Raw genomic sequence first — 17,433 nt, forward strand, 5'->3', positions numbered from 1 at the left:
GATAATAATTCGAATTTAAATTAAGTAAGACAAATTAACCATCATCTTTTTAAAACAATAACAAAAAGAAAATATGTTTGCTTTTTTCATATCTATTGGAATTTAAAAGAGGAAAAAAAGTGAAAAAGCCAACGGCACGCAGTGTTCCTAAGTGGTCTCCCTCCCAAGTACTGACTGCGCTCGACGCTGCTTAACTTCGGTGATCGGACGAGAACCGGTGTTTGCAGCGTGATATGGCCGTTGCCGAGAGTGCTATTTATTAATTTGAATTTAATTAACCTTCATCTTTATAAATCAATAAGAAAAAGAAGATATGTTTGCTTTTTTCATATCTGATGGAATTTAAAAGAGGAAAAAAAAAGTGAAAAAGCCAACGGCACGAAGTGATCCCAAGTACTGACTGCGCTCGACGCTGCTTAACTTCGGTGATCGGACGAGAACCGTTTTTTTCAGCGCGATTTGGCCGTTGCCGAGAGTGCTATTTAATAATTTGAATTTAAGTAACCTTCATCTTTATAAGACAATAACAAAAAGAAGATATGTTTGCTTTTTTCATATCTATTGGAATTTAAAAGTGGAAAAAAAAGTGAAAAACCAACGGCACGCAGTGTTCTTAAGTGGTCTCCCTCCCAAAAACTGACTGCGCTCGACGCTGCTTAACTTCGGTGATAGGATTAGAACACGTGTTTTCAGCGCGATATGGCCGTTGCCGAGAGTGCTAGATATTAATTCGAATTTAAATTAAGTGAGACAAATTGACCTTCATCTTTTTAAAACAATAACAAAAAGAAAATATGTTTGCTTTTTTTCATATCTATAGGAATTTAAAAGAGGAAAAAAAAGTGAAAAAGCCAACGGCACGCAGTGTTCCTAAGTGGTCTCCCTCCCAAGTACTGACTGCGCTCGACACTGCTTAACTTCGGTGATCGGACGAGAACCGGTGTTTTCAGCGTGATACGGCCGTTGCCGAGAGTGCTAGATAATAATTCGAATTTAAATTAAGTGAGACAAATTGACCATCTTTTTAAAACAATAACAAAAAGAAAATATGTTTGCTTTTTTCGTATCTGATGAAATTTAAAAGAGGAAACAAAAGTTTGAAAGCCAACGGCACGCAGAGTTTCCAAGTACTGACTGCGCTCGACGCTGCTTAACTTCGGTGATCCGACGAGAACCGGTGTTTTCAGCGTGATATGGCCGTTGCCGAGAGTGCTAGATAATAATTCGAATTTAAATTAAGTGAGACAAATTGACCATCTTTTTAAAACAATAACAAAAAGAAAATATGTTTGCTTTTTTCATATCTATAGGAATTTAAAAGAGGAAAAAAACGTGAAAAAGTCAACGGCACGCAGTGTTCCTAAGTGGTCTCCCTCCCAAGTACTGACTGCGCTCGACGCTGCTTAACTTCGGTGATCGGACGAGAACCGGTGTTTGCAGCGTGATATGGCCGTTGCCGAGAGTTTTATTTAATAATTTGAATTTAATTAACCTTCATCTTTATAAATCAATAAGAAAAAGAAGATATGTTTGCTTTTTTCATATCTGATGGAATTTAAAAGAGGAAATAAAAGTGAAAAAACCAACGGCACGCAAAGTTTCCAAGTACTGACTGCGCTCGACGCTGCTTAACTTCGGTGATCGGACGAGAACCGGTGTTTTCAGCGTGATATGGCCGTTGCCGAGAGTGCTAGATAATAATTCGAATTTAAATTAAGTAAGACAAATTAACCATCATCTTTTTAAAACAATAACAAAAAGAAAATATGTTTGCTTTTTTCATATCTATTGGAATTTAAAAGAGGAAAAAAAAGTGAAAAAGCCAACGGCACGCAGTGTTCCTAAGTGGTCTCCCTCCCAAGTACTGACTGCGCTCGACGCTGCTTAACTTCGGTGATCGGACGAGAACCGGTGTTTGCAGCGTGATATGGCCGTTGCCGAGAGTTTTATTTAATAATTTGAATTTAATTAACCTTCATCTTTATAAATCAATAAGAAAAAGAAGATATGTTTGCTTTTTTCATATCTGATGGAATTTAAAAGAGGAAATAAAACTGAAAAAACCAACGGCACGCAAAGTTTCCAAGTACTGACTGCGCTCGACGCTGCTTAACTTCGGTGATCGGGCGAGAACCGGTGTTTTCAGCGTGATATGGCCGTTGCCGAGAGTGCTAGATAATAATTCGAATTTAAATTAAGTAAGACAAATTAACCATCATCTTTTTAAATTAATAACAAAAAGAAAATATGTTTGCTTTTTTCATATCTATTGGAATTTAAAAGAGGAAAAAAAAGTGAAAAAGCCAACGGCACGCAGTGCTCCTAAGTGGTCTCCCTCCCAAGTACTGACTGCGCTCGACGCTGCTTAACTTCGGTGATCGGACGAGAACCGGTGTTTTCAGCGTGATACGGCCGTTGCCGAGAGTGCTAGATAATAATTCGAATTTAAATTAAGTGAGACAAATTGACCATCTTTTTAAAACAATAACAAAATGAAAATATGTTTGCTTTTTTCGTATCTGATGAAATTTAAAAGAGGAAACAAAAGTTTGAAAGCCAACGGCACGCAGAGTTTCCAAGTACTGACTGCGCTCGACGCTGCTTAACTTCGGTTATCCGACGAGAACCGGTGTTTTCAGCGTGATATGGCCGTTGCCGATAGTGCTAGATAATAATTCGAATTTAAATTAAGTGAGACAAATTGACCTTCATCTTTTTAAAACAAAAACAAAAAGAAAATATGTTTGCTTTTTTCATATCTATAGGAATTTAAAAGAGGAAAAAAAGGTGAAAAAGTCAACGGCACGCAGTGTTCCTAAGTGGTCTCCCTCCCAAGTACTGACTGCGCTCGACGCTGCTTAACTTCGGTGATCGGACGAGAACCGGTGTTTGCAGCGTGATATGGCCGTTGCCGAGAGTTTTATTTAATAATTTGAATTTAATTAACCTTCATCTTTATAAATCAATAAGAAAAAGAAGATATGTTTGCTTTTTTCATATCTGATGGAATTTAAAAGAGGAAATAAAAGTGAAAAAACCAACGGCACGCAAAGTTTCCAAGTACTGACTGCGCTCGACGCTGCTTAACTTCGGTGATCGGACGAGAACCGGTGTTTTCAGCGTGATATGGCCGTTGCCGAGGGTGCTAGATAATAATTCGAATTTAAATTAAGTAAGACAAATTAACCATCATCTTTTTAAAACAATAACAAAAAGAAAATATGTTTGCTTTTTTCATATCTATTGGAATTTAAAAGAGGAAAAAAAAGTGAAAAAGCCTACGGCACGCAGTGTTCCTAAGTGGTCTCCCTCCCAAGTACTGACTGCGCTCGACGCTGCTTAACTTCGGTGATCGGACGAGAACCGGTGTTTTCAGCGTGATATGGCCGTTGCCGAGAGTGCTAGATAATAATTCGAATTTAAATTAAGTGAGACAAATTGACCATCTTTTTACCTCTCCGTGTGACGTAGTCCAGGAGAGGTTCTGTAACGGCCGTGTCTGTGTGTGTGTCTGTCTGTGTGTGTGTGTGTGTGTCTGTCTGTGTGTCTGTCTGTCCGTTGTTACACCCACGTGACCGCGTTCGCAGTTTGCGTATCGGAGCAAACGTGTTCGCCATTTCCGAACTGCTTTCACAGTCACGGAAATAGCTCCTCTACTTGAGTTCTCACACCACCATCTTCTGGTCTTTGTCCATCCCACACGAACACCAGTCTGTACTTACTGGCTTCTAATCACCCCACCATCTTCTGGTCTTCGTCCATTCCACTTGGACACCAGTCTGTACATACTGGCTTCTAATCACCACCATCTTCTGCTGGTCTTTGTCCATCCCACTTGGACACCAGTCTGTACATACTGGCTCCTAAACACCACCATCCACTAGTCTTCCGTCTACTCCACATAGACACCAATCTGTATCATTGGCTTCTAACACCACCATCCACTGGTCTTCCGTCTATTCCACATAGACACAAATCTGTATCATTGGCTTCTACTCCATTATCATCGTTTGGTTTTAGGATATACGCGGCGATCAGCTAGGGTTACGAGAAACGTCTAGCCTCCCTAAGGTGGGATCGCCACCAAAGGTTTTCGCAATTGCGCTTTTTCCTTACTATTATAATGGAAACGAATCGTATATATACCCCAAAATCTGAAGAAAGCGGGCAAGAGGGGTACCCTTCACTTTAAACGTCAATATTAGCAACGTTTGAGATGATAATAGGTATAACTTTATTTTAAACGATTTAACTATTATTAATGTTAATTATTGAAGATTAAAATAATTAAAAATAATTATATTTATTTAATTATTAAAGATAAACCTCTCGTGCAAAGAGAGAGATTATCATTGCCTCCTATATCTACCAAGGCCCGTGCATGCGATATATTTCCTTCATTGCCTCCTATATCTTTCAAGGCCCGTGCATTGTGATATATTTCATTCATTGCCTCCTATATCTATCAAGGCGCGTGCATTGTGATATATTTCATTCATTGCCTCCTTTATTTATCAAGGCCCGTGCATTGCGATATATTTTTCAAAACAACAACAAAAATGGGAAGCTCCTCTCAAAAACATAATAATTTCTTTTCTCTGTATATGAAATGAAAATATGGATAATATTGCGCTCCTTCTTTTACGGTATGAATCCTTGCCTGTCTATTAATATTTTACGTAGGAGTAATACGTTTTTAGCGAAGTCTAGAGAGGATAAACGTAAGCGAAATTGTTTCGAAAAAAAATACTGCTTCCACTAATGGGTTTATACTCCTTGTTACTGTTGTATAGAGTAATCATGATAAAAGCTTAAAAAATACGAGAGGACAGACCATTTTTATCCTCTTGTTTTATTCTTAATAAGAATATAAAACATCTATTTTTTTATGCTAAGATTGCTTTAAAAAAATCCAAACGGTTAGGCATTGGTAAAAAAGACAAATGATATTTTTCAAATCTAATGAGATAACGCCCACCTAGTTGAAAATTGGTCTTTTTTATCCGCGGGAGCCATTCTTAATGAGAATTTCGATGCTAGTAGGTTGTCAATTAAACTACCGGTATATTAATGTTGTTGGAAATTGGATATTTAGTCAAATTAAGTGGTTGTAAAGAGCCAGCAGGTTTTTGCCACTTCTTTTTGTGAGTATTTGATTTTTGTTTGTAAGATAATGTAAATTAGATAATGTTGAGAGTAAGGATGAAATGCGGAAGCGCAAAGCGCGGGAAAGGATGAGGGCAAAAAGGTCGACGTTTTCATTGGATACTTAAGTTTATATAATCTTCTCGACACGGAGAGGTAATATTTTGGTTTTCCCAACTTGTTAAAACAATAACAAAAAGAAAATATGTTTGCTTTTTTCATATCTATAGGAATTTAAAAGAGGAAAAAAAAGTGAAAAAGCCAACGGCACGCAGTGTTCCTAAGTGGTCTCCATCCCAAGTACTGACTGCGCTCGACGCTGCTTAACTTCGGTGATCGGACGAGAACCGGTGTTTTCAGCGTGATATGGCCGTTGCCGAGAGTGCTAGATAATAATTCGAATTTAAATTAAGTGAAACAAATTAACCTTCATCTTTTTAAAACAATAACAAAAAGAAAATATGTTTGCTTTTTTCGTATCTGATGAAATTTAAAAGACGAAACAAAAGTTTGAAAGCCAACGGCACGCAGAGTTTCCAAGTACTGATTGCGCTCGACGCTGCTTAACTTCGGTGATCCGACGAGAACCGGTGTTTTCAGCGTGATATGGCCGTTGCCGAGAGTGCTAGATAATAATTCGAATTTAAATTAAGTGAGACAAATTGCCCTTCATCTTTTTAAAACAATAACAAAAAGAAAATGTTTGCTTTTTTCATATCTATAGGAATTTAAATGAGGAAAAAAAGGTGAAAAAGTCAACGGCACGCAGTGTTCCTAAGTGTTCTCCCTCCCAAGTACTGACTGCGCTCGACGCTGCTTAACTTCGGTGATCGGACGAGAACCGGTGTTTGCAGCGTGATATGGCCGTTGCCGAGAGTGCTTTTTAATAATTTGAATTTAATTAACCTTCATCTTTATAAATCAATAAGAAAAAGAAGATATGTTTGCTTTTTTCATATCTGATGGAATTTAAAAGAGGAAAAAAAGTGAAAAAGCCAACGGCACGCAGTGTTCCTAAGTGGTCTCCCTCCCAAGCACTGACTGCGCTCGACGCTTCTTAACTTCGGTGATAGGACTAGAACCGGTGTTTTCAGCGCGATATGGCCGTTGCCGAGAGTGCTAGTTAATAATTCGAATTTAAATTAAGTGAGACAAATTAACCTTCATCTTTATAAAACAATAACAAAAAGAAGATATGTTTGCTTTTTTCATATCTATTGGAATTTAAAAGTGGAAAAAAAAGTAAAAACCAACGGCACGCAGTGTTCCTAAGTGTTCTCCCTCCCAAGTACTGACTGCCCTCGACGCTGCTTAACTTCGGTGATAGGACTAGAACCGGTGTTTTCAGCGTGATATGGCCGTTGCCGAGAGTGCTAGTTAATAATTCGAATTTAAATTAAGTGAGACAAATTAACCTTTATCTTTTTAAAACAATAACAAAAAGAAAATATGTTTGCTTTTTTCATCTCTATTGGCATTTAAAAGACAAAAAAAGTGAAAAAGCTAACGGCAAACAGTGTTCCTAAGTGGTCTCCCTCCCTACCCAGGTAGCAAATTCACGATGACACAACGTTTAAACGTAGCATTGAATAAAAGTGTGTATTAACGTTTTTAAAACGGTGATCATGTCACCTTGAAACACGGTGTTTACAAACGTGTTTATTTTGTCGCAAATACATGAGAAATCTCGTTTATTTCTCGTTTTAAAAACGTGTATTTTAAAGTAGGTTAACGTTCATAAATCGTGTGTTGAACGGTTCCAATTAGGTTTATTTTTAGGGTTATTTGAACGTATGTAATAAGTTTATCCAACGTGTCTCAAAAGTTAATTGAACGAGTGTAACAACTTAATCGAACGTGCACAAAAATAAGTTTAATGTGTTTTTTATGTTAGTTGAATCTGTGTATAACGTTGGTTTAACGTGTTTAATAAGTAAATTACACGTGTTTAATAAGTAAATTACACGTGTTTAATAAGAAAATTACACGTATTTAATAAGTAAATTACACGAGTTTAATAAGTTAATTGAACCTGTGTTTTAAATAAATTGAACGCGTTTAATAAGACATTTCAAGTTTGAAATTCGTTAACTGAGGCGTCTAATAAGATATTTGAGCGTGCGAATTAGTTTAATTTTAAAAATGTTAAAGACAATAATTGAACGTGTGAAATAAGTTAATTGAACGTGTAAATTTGTTTATTTAAACGTTTATAATAAGTTAGTTGAACGTGTGTAATAAGTTAGTTGAATGTGGTTAATTAGTTAATAGCACCTGTGTAATTATTTAACTCGTGTTCTCAAAGTGGAACCGAAACATTGCCAGTATTAGCTTCGGCATTTTCATTTATAAATGCAATCCGAACCAATATCACAGCAATGACTAGTTTTCAGTTGTTATGTATAAATGTAGTATAGCTAAATCAAAAGAAAACAAGGCTTTTGAAATATTAAAATTAAACGATTTTCTTGGAGTTTTGAAACGAAACAAAGCTTTATAGCTATACAACTACTAAAATAATAGTAATGCCGAAACATATTTACCATATTTTCATTTTATATTTAGCAAAAACGAAAAAATTACAGTTTTGTAAGAGTTCTATTCACGCCAATACAAGGGAAAAAAGCAATAAGGGAGTATTAACCGAGGAGTAGAAACTGAAAACTTCTTATAATTATAAAAATTTATAGCTCAGGCCTATGCATTACATGTCAACAGTTTTTTAAATAAGCTCTAATTCCTACTACGGCTTTCGTTGTTGATTGTGAAAAAAACCAACCGTCTCTATCCTAAATCGACTTCTCAACAATGTCATAAGTCCCTTACTAACTTTGAAAAGAGTTCCCATGATTAGTATTTCAATGGGAAAACGTCTTAATTACTCGCTTCATATTAACTATGAAATGCGTTGAGTTCCAACTTCATTACTCGTTCTATATATATATTTGACGGATGTCTTTCCGATGAAAGAGGCTTTTCTTAAATAATTAGGGTTATATGAATGATATAAATTATTTCAATCGTCACTATTTTACCTTAATTATAGTTAAGTCGACTTAAGAAACTTTATTCCTAAAATCATTTTAAACATAGCTATTTTTAATGTTTGACTTCTAGTGAACACCATTTTAAGAATTTTTGTAAATTTAGGGTATATAAGGAGATTGATTCCTAAATAGGCGGATAAGAAAAAATGCAATTGCGTGAACATTTGGCGAAAGCCCTGCCATCGGGGGCTAGACGTTTCTCGTAACCATAGACGCTCGCCTCGTACATTTTAACCCTAACGACAAGCTAATGTTGCAGATTGGTGTCTATGCGGTATAGACGAAAGACCAGCTCAAGACATGTACGAAATATCAACGTTTCCGAAACGTACAGTAATAAGGCAAAATTAAGGGTCATTTAAAACCATTTTCACGCGTGTTGTGAACGAACTTCTTATAAAGACTTGAAAATAAAGCTTTTGTATAAATGTATTTACAACTTTCTCGAAACTTAAATCAAAAACGCAAAACTAACATTCCACTTAACACCATTTCGAAACGTGAATTTAACCTAAAATAAACGTATTAGTTATCACTTTGTATAATCGTTTTAACAACGTTGCCCAAATATACAGTAATAACGCTAAACTAACGGTCAATTGAACACTATTCTCAAACGTGTTACGAACGTAACATATATTTCTGAAATAAACGCTCTTGTATAAACGTTTTAACAACGTTGCCAAAACATACAGTAACAACGCTAAACCAACGGCCAATTGAACACCATTCCAAAACGTGTTGCCAACATAACATGTAGACCTGAAATAAACGCTTTATTTATCAATTTCTATAAACGTGATAACAACGTTGCCGAAACATACAGTAATAACGCTAAACTAACGGCCAATTGAAAACCATTCCCAAACGTGTTGCAAACGTAACATGTAGACCTGAAATAAACGCTTTAATTATCACCTTGTAAATACGTGTTATTGACGTTCAGAAAATCCTAAACATCTTGAGGTAACTTATGTACCAAAAATAAACGTTATTCTTACGTGTGAAGTACACGTGAAACGTTTTCAAAACATTGGCACCAAAAATCTACTTTAAATCAACGTTAATTTGCTATCTGGGTAGTACTGACTGCGCTCGACGCTGCTTAACTTCGGTGATGGGACGAGAACCGGTTTTTTAAGCGTGATATGGCCGTTGCCGAGAGTGCTAGTTAATAATTCGAATTTAAATTAAGTGAGACAAATTAACCTTCATCTTTTTAAAACAATAACAAAAAGAAAACATGTTTGCTTTTTTCATATCCCTCCATAACAATACTCATTAAAAGTGATTTCATCTCGATTGATCAATAAATAAAAATTAACCTCGATTTTTAATAACATTTTCAAAATCGACGTTTTTCGGCCAGAGAAGCACATTTTGAGAATTTTTTCACTATTTTAAAATATAACCACTGAAACCACTATTTTTGTACTTGTTGCTTTAATTCAAGCAAATGTAACGATATTCATTCAAAAAACTGTTCAAATTCAATTTTCAATAAGAAATCGTCACGGATTTTGTATCTTGAAGAAAAAAAACATGCGATTTTTTCGGTACACTTTTTAATGCATTTTTTTCTGGACAAATGTTTGACCGAATTCAAATTAATTACCTATAAAATACTCATTGAAAGTGATTTCATTTCGATTGATCAATAAATAAAAATGAACCTCGATTTTTAATAACATTTTCAAAATCGACGTTTCTCGGCCAGAGAAAAACATTTTGAGAATTTTTTCACTATTTTAAAATATAACCATTGAAACCATTATTTTTGTACTTTTTGCTTTAATTCAAGCAAATATAACGATATATATCCAAAAAACTGTTAAAATTCAATTTCCAATAAGAAATAGTTGTCACGGATTTTGTATCTTGAAGAAAAAAACATGCGATTTTTTCGGTACACTTTTTAAGGCATTTTTTTCTGGACAAATTTTTGACCGAATTCAGCTTAACTACCTATAAAATACTCATTAAAAGTGATTTCATCTCGATTGATCAATAAATAAAAATGAACCTCGATTTTTAATAACATTTTCAAAATCGACGTCTCTCGGCCAGAGAAGCACATTTTGAGAATTTTTTCACTATTTTCAAATATAACCACTGAAACCATTTTTTTTTGTACTTTTTGCTTTAATTCAAGCAAATATAACGATATTCATCCAAAAAACTGTTAAAATTCAATTTCGAATAAGATATCGTTGTCACGGATTTTGAATCTTGAAGAAAAAACAAGCAATTTTTTCGGTACACTTTTGAATGCATTTTTTTCTGGACAAATTTTTGACCGAATTCAGCATCTTTTACCTATAAAATACTCATTAAAAGTGATTTCATCTCGATTGATCAATAAATAAAAATGAACCTCGATTTTTAATAACATTTTCAAAATCGACGTTTCTCGGCCAGAGAAGCACATTTTGAGAATTTTTTCACTATTTTAAAATATAACCACTGAAACCACTATTTTTGTACTTTTTGCTTTAATTCAAGCAAATATAACGATATTCATTCAAAAAACTGTTCAAATTCAATTTTCAATAAGAAATCGTTGTCACGGATTTTGTATCTTGAAGAAAAAAAACATGCGATTTTTTCGGTACACTTTTTAATGAATTTTTTTCTGGACAAATGTTTGACCGAATTCAAATTAATTACCTATAAAATACTCATTGAAAGTGATTTCATTTCGATTGATCAATAAATAAAAATGAACCTCGATTTTTAATAACATTTTCAAAATCGACGTTTCTCGGCCAGAGAAAAACATTTTGAGAATTTTTTCACTATTTTAAAATATAACCATTGAAACCATTATTTTTGTACTTTTTGCTTTAATTCAAGCAAATATAACGATATATATCCAAAAAACTGTTAAAATTCAATTTCCAATAAGAAATAGTTGTCACGGATTTTGTATCTTGAAGAAAAAAAACATGCGATTTTTTCGGTACACTTTTTAAGGCATTTTTTTCTGGACAAATTTTTGACCGAATTCAGCTTAACTACCTATAAAATACTCATTAAAAGTGATTTCATCTCGATTGATCAATAAATAAAAATGAACCTCGATTTTTAATAACATTTTCAAAATCGACGTCTCTCGGCCAGAGAAGCACATTTTGAGAATTTTTTCACTATTTTCAAATATAACCACTGAAACCATTTTTTTTTGTACTTTTTGCTTTAATTCAAGCAAATATAACGATATTCATCCAAAAAACTGTTAAAATTCAATTTCCAATAAGATATCGTTGTCACGGATTTTGAATCTTGAAGAAAAAACAAGCAATTTTTTCGGTACACTTTTGAATGCATTTTTTTCTGGACAAATTTTTGACCGAATTCAGCATCTTTTACCTATAAAATACTCATTAAAAGTGATTTCATCTCGATTGATCAATAAATAAAAATGAACCTCGATTTTTAATAACATTTTCAAAATCGACGTTTCTCGGCCAGAGAAGCACATTTTGAGAGTTTTTTCACTATTTTAAAATATAACCACTGAAACCACTATTTTTGTACTTTTTGCTTTAATTCAAGCAAATGTAACGATATTCATTCAAAAAACTGTTCAAATTCAATTTTCAATAAGAAATCGTTGTCACGGATTTTGTATCTTGAAGAAAAAAAACATGCGATTTTTTCGGTACACTTTTTAATGAATTTTTTTCTGGACAAAATTTTGACCGAATTCAGCTTATTTACCTATAAAATACTCATTAAAAGTGATTTCATATCGATTGATCAATAAATAAAAATGTACCTTTATTCTTAATAACATTTTCAAAATCGACGTTTCTCGGCCAGAGAAGCACATTTTGAGAATTTTTTCACTATTTTAAAATATAACCCCTGAAACCACTATTTTTGTACTTTTTGCTTTAATTCAAGCAAATATAACGATATATATCCAAAAAACTGTTAAAATTCAATTTCCAATAAGAAATAGTTGTCACGGATTTTGTATCTTGAAGAAAAAAAACATGCGATTTTTTCGGTACACTTTTTAAGGCATTTTTTTCTGGACAAATTTTTGACCGAATTCAGCTTAACTACCTATAAAATACTCATTAAAAGTGATTTCATCTCGATTGATCAATAAATAAAAATGAACCTCGATTTTTAATAACATTTTCAAAATCGACGTCTCTCGGCCAGAGAAGCACATTTTGAGAATTTTTTCACTATTTTCAAATATAACCACTGAAACCATTTTTTTTTGTACTTTTTGCTTTAATTCAAGCAAATATAACGATATTCATCCAAAAAACTGTTAAAATTCAATTTCCAATAAGATATCGTTGTCACGGATTTTGAATCTTGAAGAAAAAACAAGCAATTTTTTCGGTACACTTTTGAATGCATTTTTTTCTGGACAAATTTTTGACCGAATTCAGCATCTTTTACCTATAAAATACTCATTAAAAGTGATTTCATCTCGATTGATCAATAAATAAAAATGAACCTCGATTTTTAATAACATTTTCAAAATCGACGTTTCTCGGCCAGAGAAGCACATTTTGAGAATTTTTTCACTATTTTAAAATATAACCACTGAAACCACTATTTTTGTACTTTTTGCTTTAATTCAAGCAAATGTAACGATATTCATTCAAAAAACTGTTCAAATTCAATTTTCAATAAGAAATCGTTGTCACGGATTTTGTATCTTGAAGAAAAAAAACATGCGATTTTTTCGGTACACTTTTTAATGAATTTTTTTCTGGACAAAATTTTGACCGAATTCAGCTTATTTACCTATAAAATACTCATTAAAAGTGATTTCATATCGATTGATCAATAAATAAAAATGTACCTTTATTCTTAATAACATTTTCAAATTCGACGTTTCTCGGCCAGAGAAGCACATTTTGAGAATTTTTTCACTATTTTAAAATATAACCCCTGAAACCACTATTATTGTACTTTTTGCTTTAATTCAAGCAAATATAACGATATTCATTCAAAAAACTGTTCAAATTCAATTTTCAATAAGAAATCGTTGTCACGGATTTTGCATCTTGAAGAAAAAAACATGCGATTTTTCGGTACACTTTTTAATGCATTTTTTTCTGGACAAATGTTTGACAAAATTCAAATAAATTACCTATAAAATACTCATTAAAAGTGATTTCATCTCGATCGATCAATAAATAGAAATGAAAATCGATTTTTAATAACATTTTCAAAATCGACGTTTCTCGGCCAGAGAAGCACATTTTGAGAATTTTTTTCACTATTTTCAAATATAACCACTGAAACGATTTTTTTTGTACTTTTTGCTTTAATTCAAGCAAATATAACGATATTCATCCAAAAAACTGCTAAAATTCAATTTCCAATAAGAAATCGTTGTCACGGATTTTGTATCTTGAAGAAAAAAACAGGCGATTTTTTCGGTACACTGTTTAATGAATTATTTTCTGGACAAATTTTTGACCGAATTCAGCTTTATTACCTATAAAATACTCATTAAAAGTGATTTCATATCGATTGATCAATAAATAAAAATGTACCTCGATTTTTAATAACATTTTCAAAATCGACGTTTCTCGGCCAGAGAAGCACATTTTGAGAATTTTTTCACTATTTTAAAATATAACCACTGAAACCACTATTTTTGTACTTTTTGCTTTAATTCAAGCAAATGTAACGATATTCATTCAAAAAACTGTTCAAATTCAATTTTCAATAAGAAATCGTTGACACGGATTTTGCATCTTGAAGAAAAAAAACATGCGATTTTTTCGGTACACTTTTTAATGAATTTTTTTCTGGACAAATTTTTGACCGAATTCAACTTATTTACCTATAAAATACTCATTAAAAGTGATTTCATATCGACTGATTAATAAATAAAAATGTACCTCGAGTTTTAATAACATTTTCAAAATCGACGTTTCTCGGCCAGAGAAGCACATTTTGAGAATTTTTTCACTATTTTAAAATATAACCACTGAAACCATTATTTTTGTACTTTTTGCTTTAATTCAAGCAAATATAACGATATTCATCCAAAAACTGTTAAAGTTCAATTTCCAATAAGAAATTGTTGTCACGGATTTTGTATCTTGAAGAAAAAAAACATGCGATTTTTTCGGTACACTTTTTAATGAATTTTTTTCTGGACAAATTTTTGACCGAATTCAGCTTATTTACCTATAAAATACTCATTAAAAGTGATTTCATATCGATTGATCAATAAATAAAAATGTACCTTTATTTTTAATAACATTTTCAAAATCGACGTTTCTCGGCCAGAGAAGCACATTTTGAGAATTTTTTCACTATTTTAAAATATAACCACTGAAACCACTATTTTTGTACTTTTTGCTTTAATTCAAGCAAAAATAACGATATTCATTCAAAAAACTGTTCAAATTCAATTTTCAATAAGAAATCTTTGTCACGGATTTTGTATCTTGAAGAAAAAAAACATGCGATTTTTTCGGTACACTTTTTAATGCATTTTTTTCTGGACAAATGTTTGACCGAATTCAAATAAATTACCTATAAAATACTCATTAAAAGTGATTTCATTTCGATTAATCAATAAATAAAAATGAACCTCGATTTTTAATAACATTTTCAAAATCGACGTTTCTCGGCCAGAGAAAAACATTTTGAGAATTTTTTCACTATTTTAAAATATAACCATTGAAACCATTATTTTTGAACTTTTTGCTTTAATTCAAGCAAATATAACGATATTCATCCAAAAAACTGCTAAAATTCAATTTCCAATAAGAAATCGTTGTCACGGATTTTGTATCTTGAAGAAAAAAACAGGCGATTTTTTCGGTACACTGTTTAATGAATTATTTTCTGGACAAATTTTTGACCGAATTCAGCTTTATTACCTATAAAATACTCATTAAAAGTGATTTCATATCGATTGATCAATAAATAAAAATGTACCTCGATTTTTAATAACATTTTCAAAATCGACGTTTCTCGGCCAGAGAAGCACATTTTGAGAATTTTTTCACTATTTTAAAATATAACCACTGAAACCACTATTTTTGTACTTTTTGCTTTAATTCAAGCAAATGTAACGATATTCATTCAAAAAACTGTTCAAATTCAATTTTCAATAAGAAATCGTTGACACGGATTTTGCATCTTGAAGAAAAAAAACATGCGATTTTTTCGGTACACTTTTGAATGCATTTTTTTCTGGACAAATTTTTGACCGAATTCAGCATCTTTTACCTATAAAATACTCATTAAAAGTGATTTCATCTCGATTGATCAATAAATAAAAATGAACCTCGATTTTTAATAACATTTTCAAAATCGACGTTTCTCGGCCAGAGAAGCACATTTTGAGAATTTTTTCACTATTTTAAAATATAACCACTGAAACCACTATTTTTGTACTTTTTGCTTTAATTCAAGCAAATGTAACGATATTCATTCAAAAAACTGTTCAAATTCAATTTTCAATAAGAAATCGTTGTCACGGATTTTGTATCTTGAAGAAAAAAAACATGCGATTTTTTCGGTACACTTTTTAATGAATTTTTTTCTGGACAAAATTTTGACCGAATTCAGCTTATTTACCTATAAAATACTCATTAAAAGTGATTTCATATCGATTGATCAATAAATAAAAATGTACCTTTATTCTTAATAACATTTTCAAAATCGACGTTTCTCGGCCAGAGAAGCACATTTTGAGAATGTTTTCACTATTTTAAAATATAACCACTGAAACCACTATTTTTGTAGTTTTTGCTTTAATTCAAGCAAAAATAACGATATTCATTCAAAAAACTGTTCAAATTCAATTTTCAATAAGAAATCTTTGTCACGAATTTTGTATCTTGAAGAAAAAAAACATGCGATTTTTTCGGTACACTTTTTAAGGCATTTTTTTCTGGACAAATGTTTGACCTAATTCAAATAAATTACCTATAAAATACTCATTAAAAGTGATTTCATTTCGATTGATCAATAAATAAAAATGAACCTCGATTTTTAATAACATTTTCAAAATCGACGTTTCTCGGCCAGAGAAGCACATTTTGAGAATTTTTTTCACTATTTTCAAATATAACCACTGAAACGATTTTTTTTGTACTTTTTGCTTTAATTCAAGCAAATATAACGATATTCATCCAAAAAACTGCTAAAATTCAATTTCCAATAAGAAATCGTTGTCACGGATTTTGTATCTTGAAGAAAAAAACAGGCGATTTTTTCGGTACACTGTTTAATGAATTATTTTCTGGACAAATTTTTGACCGAATTCAGCTTTATTACCTATAAAATACTCATTAAAAGTGATTTCATATCGATTGATCAATAAATAAAAATGTACCTCGATTTTTAATAACATTTTCAAAATCGACGTTTCTCGGCCAGAGAAGCACATTTTGAGAATTTTTTCACTATTTTAAAATATAACCACTGAAACCACTATTTTTGTACTTTTTGCTTTAATTCAAGCAAATGTAACGATATTCATTCAAAAAACTGTTCAAATTCAATTTTCAATAAGAAATCGTTGACACGGATTTTGCATCTTGAAGAAAAAAAACATGCGATTTTTTCGGTACACTTTTTAATGAATTTTTTTCTGGACAAATTTTTGACCGAATTCAACTTATTTACCTATAAAATACTCATTAAAAGTGATTTCATATCGACTGATTAATAAATAAAAATGTACCTCGAGTTTTAATAACATTTTCAAAATCGACGTTTCTCGGCCAGAGAAGCACATTTTGAGAATTTTTTCACTATTTTAAAATATAACCCCTGAAACCACTATTATTGTACTTTTTGCTTTAATTCAAGCAAATATAACGATATTCATTCAAAAAACTGTTCAAATTCAATTTTCAATAAGAAATCGTTGTCACGGATTTTGCATCTTGAAGAAAAAAACATGCGATTTTTCGGTACACTTTTTAATGCATTTTTTTCTGGACAAATGTTTGACAAAATTCAAATAAATTACCTATAAAATACTCATTAAAAGTGATTTCATCTCGATCGATCAATAAATAAAAATGAAAATCGATTTTTAATAACATTTTCAAAATCGACGTTTCTCGGCCAGAGAAGCACATTTTGAGAATTTTTTCACTATTTTAAAATATAACCACTGAAACCACTATTTTTGTACTTTTTGCTTTAATTCAAGCAAAAATAACGATATTCATTCAAAAAACTGTTCAAATTCAATTTTCAATAAGAAATCTTTGTCACGGATTTTGTA

The 17,433-nt window shown here is 31.9% G+C and overlaps 6 non-coding genes and 10 pseudogenes across 6 annotated transcripts; all 16 read right to left on the reverse strand.

Moving 5' to 3' along the window:
* Positions 1 to 126: 126 nt before the first annotated feature.
* Positions 127 to 245, reverse strand: LOC149693196 (5S ribosomal RNA). Its single transcript, XR_016383137.1, has one exon. It is a non-coding gene; the product is annotated as a 5S ribosomal RNA (ribosomal RNA).
* Positions 246 to 849: 604 nt separating this feature from the next.
* LOC149693197 (5S ribosomal RNA) lies at positions 850 to 968 on the reverse strand (annotated as a pseudogene).
* A 134-nt stretch (positions 969 to 1,102) lies between these two features.
* On the reverse strand, positions 1,103 to 1,205 carry LOC149693198 (5S ribosomal RNA; annotated as a pseudogene).
* Positions 1,206 to 1,339: 134 nt separating this feature from the next.
* LOC149693199 (5S ribosomal RNA) lies at positions 1,340 to 1,458 on the reverse strand. Its single transcript, XR_016383116.1, has one exon. It is a non-coding gene; the product is annotated as a 5S ribosomal RNA (ribosomal RNA).
* A 122-nt stretch (positions 1,459 to 1,580) lies between these two features.
* Positions 1,581 to 1,683, reverse strand: LOC149693200 (5S ribosomal RNA; annotated as a pseudogene).
* Positions 1,684 to 1,820: 137 nt separating this feature from the next.
* LOC149693201 (5S ribosomal RNA) lies at positions 1,821 to 1,939 on the reverse strand. The gene has a single exon (XR_016383138.1). It is a non-coding gene; the product is annotated as a 5S ribosomal RNA (ribosomal RNA).
* Positions 1,940 to 2,061: 122 nt separating this feature from the next.
* On the reverse strand, positions 2,062 to 2,164 carry LOC149693202 (5S ribosomal RNA; annotated as a pseudogene).
* Positions 2,165 to 2,301: 137 nt separating this feature from the next.
* LOC149693203 (5S ribosomal RNA) lies at positions 2,302 to 2,420 on the reverse strand. Its single transcript, XR_016383318.1, has one exon. It is a non-coding gene; the product is annotated as a 5S ribosomal RNA (ribosomal RNA).
* A 374-nt stretch (positions 2,421 to 2,794) lies between these two features.
* On the reverse strand, positions 2,795 to 2,913 carry LOC149693204 (5S ribosomal RNA). The gene has a single exon (XR_016383117.1). It is a non-coding gene; the product is annotated as a 5S ribosomal RNA (ribosomal RNA).
* A 122-nt stretch (positions 2,914 to 3,035) lies between these two features.
* LOC149693205 (5S ribosomal RNA) lies at positions 3,036 to 3,138 on the reverse strand (annotated as a pseudogene).
* A 137-nt stretch (positions 3,139 to 3,275) lies between these two features.
* On the reverse strand, positions 3,276 to 3,394 carry LOC149693206 (5S ribosomal RNA). Its single transcript, XR_016383169.1, has one exon. It is a non-coding gene; the product is annotated as a 5S ribosomal RNA (ribosomal RNA).
* A 2,010-nt stretch (positions 3,395 to 5,404) lies between these two features.
* Positions 5,405 to 5,523, reverse strand: LOC149693207 (5S ribosomal RNA; annotated as a pseudogene).
* A 137-nt stretch (positions 5,524 to 5,660) lies between these two features.
* Positions 5,661 to 5,763, reverse strand: LOC149693208 (5S ribosomal RNA; annotated as a pseudogene).
* Positions 5,764 to 5,898: 135 nt separating this feature from the next.
* On the reverse strand, positions 5,899 to 6,017 carry LOC149693209 (5S ribosomal RNA; annotated as a pseudogene).
* Positions 6,018 to 6,138: 121 nt separating this feature from the next.
* On the reverse strand, positions 6,139 to 6,257 carry LOC149693210 (5S ribosomal RNA; annotated as a pseudogene).
* Positions 6,258 to 6,392: 135 nt separating this feature from the next.
* Positions 6,393 to 6,511, reverse strand: LOC149693211 (5S ribosomal RNA; annotated as a pseudogene).
* Between the last annotated feature and the right edge of the window lie 10,922 nt (positions 6,512 to 17,433).

The sequence above is a fragment of the Phalangium opilio genome, unplaced genomic scaffold, assembly GCF_054372755.1.
Source record: "Phalangium opilio isolate 3A_F unplaced genomic scaffold, DU_Popi_V2 ptg000024l_1, whole genome shotgun sequence".
Taxonomy (NCBI): Eukaryota; Metazoa; Arthropoda; class Arachnida; order Opiliones; family Phalangiidae; genus Phalangium; species Phalangium opilio.